This window comes from Primulina eburnea, chromosome 16 (genome assembly GCF_022965805.1).
Source record: "Primulina eburnea isolate SZY01 chromosome 16, ASM2296580v1, whole genome shotgun sequence".
Taxonomy (NCBI): Eukaryota; Viridiplantae; Streptophyta; class Magnoliopsida; order Lamiales; family Gesneriaceae; genus Primulina; species Primulina eburnea.
In genome coordinates this window covers 9,765,311-9,773,892 of record NC_133116.1, presented here as the reverse complement: position 1 = coordinate 9,773,892, position 8,582 = coordinate 9,765,311, and positions in this window count along the sequence as shown.

The window sequence follows — 8,582 nt, the reverse complement described above, 5'->3', positions numbered from 1 at the left end:
ACACCATATTTGCCCAATAGTTTATCAAAAATTTTATTGCAAAAGTGGGTGCCACCATCATTTATGATTGCACGTGGTGTACCAAATCGATTAAAAATGTGTTTCTTCAAAAATTTTAACACCACTTGTGCATCATTCGTGGCACAAGCCTCTGCCTTCACCCATTTCGACACATACTCCACTGCCACCAAAATAAATTTCTTTGCAAAAGAAGCAGGAAAAGGACCCATAAAATCAATCCCCCACACATCAAATATTTCACACTCAATAATATTATTCAAAGGCATCTCATGACGGTTAGAAATATTACCTGTGCGTTGGCATCTATCACAATTGAGAACATACAAACGAGCATCCTTAAAAAGAGTTGGCCAATAGAAGCCACATTCAAGTACCTTAGATGCCGTCCGTATGGGTCCAAAGTGACCACCTACCTCACGGTCATGGCAGTGGTTCAGAATTTGACTGGTTTCCTCCTCCGCTACACATCTCCTTATCATGGCATCTGCACAGATCTTAAACAAAAATGGTTCCTCCAAAAAATAATATTTCACGTCAGAAAAGAATTTCTTTCTTTGGTGAAACGATAAATTTGGGGGAGGTGTGCCAGTGACAAGAAAATTTGCAACATTAGCATACCAAGGACACGCATTCACCTCAAACAATTGCTCATCAGGGAACCAGTCATCTATATCAGTATCAACGCCATTAATTCTAACATCCTCAAGCCTAGACAGATGATCAGCAACCACATTTTCTACACCCTTTTTATCTCGAATCTCGAGATCAAATTCTTGCAATAGTAAAATCCACCTAATTAACCTAGGTTTCGCATCTTTCTTAGCAAGCAAGTATTTTAGGGCAGAATGATCTGTATACACAATCACTTTAGACAGAACAAGGTATGAATGAAATTTCTCAAAAGCAAATACTATAGCAAGTAATTCCTTTTCAGTAGTAGCGTAATTCAATTGAGCATCATTTAAGGTCTTACTTGCATAGTAGATGGTATGAAATACCTTGTTCTTCCTTTGACCTAGCACCGCACCAACAGCTGTATCACTAGCATCGCACATCACCTCAAACGGTAACTCCCAATCAGGGGCAGTCAGAACAGGTGCTGTCACCAAGCTCTCCTTGAGTATTTCGAATGCCTGCAGACAAGTAGAATCAAACTTAAACTCAACATCTTTCATCAACAAAGAGGATAAAGGCTTAGCAATTTTAGAAAAATCCTTAATAAAACGCCTATAAAAACCCGCATGGCCTAGGAAACTTCTGACTCCCTTTATCAATGCAGGTGGTGGTAGATTTTTGATTACTTCCACCTTGGCCTTGTCTACCTCGATTCCATTCTCCGACACCTTGTGTCCTAACACAATCCCCTCTTGCACCATGAAATGACACTTCTCCCAATTTAACACCAAATTGCTTTCTTCACATCTAATAAGCACCAAGTTTAAATTCTCTAAACATTCATTAAATGAAGAGCCAAAAATGGAGAAATCATCCATAAAAACTTCAAGAAAATTCTCAATCATGTCATGAAAGATAGCGGTCATGCATCTTTGAAATGTAGCAGGTGCATTGCATAGACCAAAGGGCATACGTCTAAACGCAAAAGTACCATAAAGGCAAGTGAAAGTAGTTTTCTCTTGGTCCTCAGGTGCAATTGTGATTTGATTGTATCCCGAATATCCATCCAAAAAACAGTAAAATTCATGACCGGCTAATCGTTCAATCATTTGATCAATAAATGGCAAGGGAAAGTGATATTTACGGGTTGCATCATTTAATTTCCTATAATCCATGCACACACGCCAACCCGTAACAGTTCTAGTGGGAATCAACTCATTTTTTTCATTGGTAATAACAGTAATCCCACCCTTTTTCGGCACACATTGTACAGGACTTACCCACGCACTATCAGAGATAGGATAGATAATACCTGCATCCAGAAGTTTGATCGTTTCAGCTTTTACTACCTCTTGCATCTTTGGATTGAGTCTCCTTTGAGGTTGTGCTAGGGGTGAGTATTTATCCTCCATCAGAATTTTGTGCATGCAGATCGAAGGACTTATCCCCTTGATGTCCGCAACTTTCCAAGCGAATGCTCCTCTATGCTCCTTAAGGACTCCTAAGAGCTTACTCTCCATATCATCTGTCAAAGAAGAGGAAATAATAACAGGCAGTTTATTATTTTCTCCTAGATATACGTACTTGAGATGTGGAGGTAGTGGTTTGAGCTCCAAAGTAGGTGGCTTCTCTAGGCTCGACTTTTGAGGCATTAAATCTTTTCTGTCTCCCAATTCCTCTAGTCGAAGCCTCACTTGCTTTCTCCAAGGTGGAATGGCATTCAAGTGAGCTACCATCTCCATCTTTTCCTCGTCTAACTCGTCCTCCTGCTTTTCCGTAGTGAGAGTGGCCTCCAATGGCTCTTGAAATCAATCCTGCACAAAATCACAAACGAGAGAATCTAAGACATCAACACGAAAACCACTATCATTGTGCATTGTGTGCTTGAGAGTATTAAAGACATCAAAAATAATTTCTTCTTCTCCAACTCTCAGTCTCAATTTTCCCTCGTCAACATCAATCAGTGCTTTCCCTGTAGCCAGAAATGGTCTCCCTAGGATTAAAGGCATCTCTAAATCTTCCTCCATGTCAAGTACTACAAATCTGTAGGAAAAATAAACTTATCCACTTTCACCAAGACATCTTCGATAATCCCACGTGGATACTTGACAGATCTGTCAGCCAGCTGCAATGACATCCTAGTTGGCTTGGGTTCACCCAATCCCAGTCTCCTAAACACAGAATAGGGCATCAAATTAATACTCGCACCAAGATCACATAGAGCTTTATGAAAATTAATATCACCAATAATGCAAGGTATAGAGAAACTCCCTGGATCTTTTTGCTTTTGGAGGCATCTTGTTTTGAACTAAAGCGGAACAATTTTCAGTCAAGTTCACAGTCATATGATCTGGTAGCTTCCGCTTATTCGCCAAGATATCTTTCAAGAATTTTGCATAACTTGGCATATTCAATAAAGCATCAGCAAACGGAATGTTAATATGCAGTTTTTTGAATATCTCAAGAAATTTACCAAATTGTGCATCTATCTTAGCTTTTTTCATTGCTGCAGGAAAAGGTGGGGGAATAACAATTTTATTCGGTGCAATAGGTGTAAATGTAGAGTTAGAAGACTTACCTCCTTGATGTTCCACCTCATCCTCACCTTGCTTGTTTTTTTTTTCATTAGACTCAAGTGCTTTTCCACTGCGCAATTCCACCGCCTTCACATGTTCCTTCGGATTAGTTTCCGTGTTGCTTGGCAAAGCTCCTTGCTCCCTGTTAGCAATCAACTTAGCCAATTGCCCAATTTGAGTCTCTAACCCCTTTATGGATGCATCCTGGTTCTGAAATCTCGTCTCCGTCGCAGAAATGAATTTAGTCATCATTTGCTCTAAATTAGATTTCTCCTCCCGAGGCGGTTCTTGCTTGAACCCTTGGTGCATCCCATATGGTGGACCTCTTTGCTGGCGATTCTGGTTGTTTTGACCTCCCCATGAAAAGTTTGGGTGATTCCTCCATCCCGGATTATATGTGTTTGAATACGGGTCATTTCTTGGACGGTTCTGGAATACCACTTGTTTTACCGGTGCTCCTTCAGGCACATAGAATGGATTTCCATCTTGGCAATCCTGCACGTCATGCTCACCTCCACACTTATCACAGAAAATTTCTTGCAGACGCATAGCCGATCCACTCGCACTCATCCCATCAATCTTTCTGTTCAAAGCCTCTAACTGTGCTGACACCGCAGACAAATCAGTAACTTGATTAACTCCAGTACCTCGTCTCTGCCTATCAGACTGAGGCTGATAGCTACTAGCAGCCATCTCCTCTAATAACTCATATCCTTCCTCAGCCGTCTTTCTCAGTAAGTTACCACAGGCAGCAGCATCTATCATAGTACGTTTAGAAGTAAGCAGACCGTAGTAGAAAGTTTGAACAACTAACCCAAGAGGTAGCTCGTGGTGGGGACATCTCCTCAACAAGTCCTTATAGCGCTCTCATGCCTCGTAAAGTGACTCTAGCTCATATTGAGCAAAAGTAGTAATGTCGGCTCTCAGCTACATAGTCTTCGACGGAGGAAAGTACTTGATCAGGAATGCCTTCGCCATATCCTCCCATGTAGTGATAGACCCTACAGGCAAACAGTTTAACCACGCCTTAGCTTTATCTCTTAGTGAAAATGGAAATAAACGCAAACGAACAGCATCATCAGACACAACATTAAACTTAAAAGTATCGCAAATTTCAAGAAAATCAGCTATATGAGAAATAGGGTCGTCAAGTGCACTTCCCCCAAATTGAACAGTGTTTTGAATCATCTGAATGATAGCTGGCTTGATCTCAAACTGGTTAGCTCGGATGACTGGTCTTACGATGCTTGGACATGCTCCATCAAGAGACGGTTGTGCATAATCCAACATTGGAATGCGACGTGGTATCTCAACTTGTCTATTGTCACGCTGTTCCTCTCCACGTTCTTGCTCGTGTCTTTCGATCTGTTCTTTGAGTCTTTGTTGTTGTCTTCGACGTCTAGCTGTGCGTTCAATCTCGGGGTCAAAAGGCTCAAGCTTAAATTCGAGTGATCTTCGCATGCACCACCAGAAAAATCTGCAACAAAGGAGAGTATCAAATAGCAATAAAATAAGTAATACTAAAGAATTTAAATGAAAAATAAAAATTTTGTGAATCAACAGTCCCCGGCAACGGCGCCAAAAACTTGATCGAGCAAAACTTGCACAGTGAATAGTCCCAAAATTTGTTTTATAAATGAAAGCTCGATTTAAAATATCGCAAGTGCACGATAGTCAATGTAGTGACCCGTTCCAGAATCACCTACTAATCAAAAACTAAGCATGCAATTAACCTAATTAAATATAATCAGAGATAACAGCGGAAAATATGGCCAACAACAATAATTATACAACCCAATCGAAATCGAAGTCTAGACTAACTCAAAATGAAATATCCAGTACAACCATATCGAATCAAATGGAAAACACTGAAAACTAAACCAACCAGCTACTCAACGTCCTCCTCCTGCTCCTCCTGAACCATCCAACCTGAGGCCTGCCCCGTGGGAATGGGGTGTCCAAGAATAAACAAAACCGAGGACGTGAGCGATAAGAACGCCCAGTACAAAAGTATGAGTATACAAACCTATATGAAATGCACATGCTATGATATGATACCAGGGTAGTCAAGAAACAGGAATCACAAAGGATCTCAAAATGCTCAGTCTAGAGGCGCCAAGTGGATAGTGCCGCGCGGTCCAACCTCTGGGTCACTGCATCCACTACAAGACAGACGTGGACCTAAAATGTCCCGGACCACCGAAGCCCTCCCGACCCGTCGGCCACTGTGTACTCTCGGTGTCCATGCGTCCACAAGACAGGGCTGAGCGGCCCCAAGATATAGCTTATCTCGAAAGAGATACAGCTCAACAGTAAAGGCTATCTCGAAGGAGATACGGCTCAACATGATATGCAATATGCATCATAACTCGTGACATAATAGCATGCATCATATGACATATAACAATGCAGCAAATACTCATGCAACACATATATGAATGTATACTCAACCAGGATATCTCGGATAGTACTTTCGTACCTCTATCACAGCAAGCCTAGCCTTACGCAACACCGCTAATCAGGTCTAGCACAAGCCTACGTATCAAAAGCATACTCAATCAATACTACCATGCTCGACTAGCAAAACCAGTACTCCCTAGTACTACCAAAGGTTTAGGGTTTACCTTCGTCCGTCGACAGCCCTTTGATGTCGATTGCCTTGAAACTCAGGCGCCGCTACGCTACTACTCCTGGCAGCTCTTGGCTATCGCTCGACCAACAACTAACCCTAGAAACCTTCCAAATCCTCTCAACTATGAGGCAAAATCATGAATTGGCAAGTCACAAATGAGAAATCCGAGCACTATTTATAGGCCATGTTCGGATCCTCCGAACAACACTTCGGAACGTCCGAACGCTACGTGTCCATTGGCTCTTGACAGCTCATGATCGGATCCTCCGATCATACACTTCGGACCGTCCGAACATGCATGGAAAATGACGTGTCGATCAACACTTGACACCTATGATCGGATTCACCGAACTACACTTCGGATCGTCCGAACTCTTCGGTGCTTCCGAACCCTCTTCGGTCCGTCCGATCATGACCATAGCCAAAATTACACCTTAAACCTTCTTAATCACCATTACTCCGTTAGTTACCCAATTTGGAATTCGGGCTACTACATTCTCCCCCCCTTAAAAGATTTCGTCCTCGAAATCAGGCTTAGAGAATGAACAAAACGAAATAACAACATCATTAATACATCTCAATTGTTGTTGAATACAACTGATACTTATGATTACAACTGAAAACACAAACTTATACAAAGCACAACTCAAAAGAGCTCTGGATGCTCCGAACGCATACGACTCTCTAACTCCCAAGTGGCTTCTTTAGTGCCTCGACGCTGCCACTGCACTAAGACAAGAGGAATGATCTTATTCCGCAACACCTTATCTTTGCGATCTAGAATCTGAACTGGTCGCTCCACGTAAGACAAATCCGTATCAAGTTGAACTTCAGATGGATGTAAGATGTGCGACTCATCTGCTACATAACGTCTCAACAAGGATACGTGGAACACATCATGAATACTTGATAGGTACGGCGGCAACGCAAGTCTGTAAGCTAAATCTCCCACACATTCCAGTATCTCGAATGGACCAATAAATCTCGGAGACAGCTTACCCTTGAGACCAAATCTCAAAATCCTGCGAAAAGGCGAAACTCGGAGAAACACCTTCTCACCTGGCTGAAAATGAAGAGGTCGACGCTTTGTGTTCGCATAACTAGCCTGTCGATCCTGAGCAGTCTTAATCCGCTTCTTGATTACTGCAACCTTATCTATAGCCTGCTGGACTAACTCCGGTCCCTCTACCTGTCGTTCCCCGACTTCATCCCAGAATAATGGAGTACGACAACGTCGCCCGTACAACGCCTCAAATGGTGCCATACCAATACTACGATGATAGTTGTTGTTGTACGCGAACTCAATCAAAGGCAAATGATCCTGCCAAGCGGGTCCGAAATCCATAACACAGGCTCGCAACATATCCTCAAGCGTACGGATAGTCCTCTCTGATTGACCGTCAGTCTCCGGATGATAAGCAGTACTCAGACTCAGTGTAGTACCCAAAGCTGACTGGAAACTACCCCAAAACCGTGAGGTAAAACGAGGATCTCTGTCACTAACAATACTGACAGGCACTCCATGCAAACGTACAATCTCCTGAATGTACAATCGAGCCATACGATCGAAAGTGAAATCACGATTATACGGCAGAAAATGAGCAGACTTGGTGAGTCGATCCACCACTACCCAGATAGCATCGCTGTTCCTCGAAGATAATGGCAAGTGAGTAATGAAATCCATCGTAATATGCTCCCACTTCCATTCTGGAATAGGTAAGTTCAACAACAATCCTCCCGGTCGACGGTGCTCTGCCTTAACCTGCTGGCAAACTAGACACTTGGAGACAAACTGATACACACTGCGCTTCATCCCTTTCCACCAAAACCGCATCCTCAAGTCTCTATACATCTTGTTGCTTCCTGGATGAACACTTAACTTGCTTCGATGCGCCTGAGACAATATCTCGTCCCTCAAAGTGTCATCCTCTGGTACTACAACCCGATTAGATAAGCACAGAAGACCATTGGACTGATAATGGAAATTGCTATTACCACCAACTAACCGAGCTAATCTCTGAGTCTTGAGATCAGACATCTGAGCTTCTCGAATCCGAGTGAACAAATTGGGCTCAGATAAAATGGTAGCAACACGAATGCTCTCCATACCTTTCCGATGCTTGAAGTTAAACCCCAACGAGCAACTATCCTGGATGGCACTAGTCATAGCACAAGTCTGAAGTGCAGAGGCACTCACCTTGCGACTAAGCGCATCAGCTGTGAGATTCGCAGAACCTGGATGGTACTTGATCTCGCAATCATAATCCTTCAGTAAATCCATCCAACGACGTTGCCTCATGTTCAACTCAGCCTGAGTGAACAGATATTTCAGACTCTTATGATCAGTAAAGATTTCAAACTGAACACCGTACAAATAATGACGCCAAATCTTCAGCGCAAACACAATAGCTGCCAATTCCAGATCATGAGTGGGATACTTCTCCTCGTGAGATTTCAGCTGTCTGGAAGCATAAGCAATCACATGACCGTTTTGCGTCAACACACACCCTAAGCCTTGAGTGGAGGCATCGGTGTAAACACTGAAACCATCAGATCCTGACGGTAACGCCAAAACAGGTGCGGAAGTCAGAAGTCGACGAAGCTCTCTGAAACTATCTTCGCACTCGGATGACCACTCAAATGGAACATCCCTCCGAGTAAGTTGCGTCAATGGTCTGGCTATCTGAGAGAAATTCACGATGAAGCGACGATAATACCCTGCCAGACCTAGAAAACTA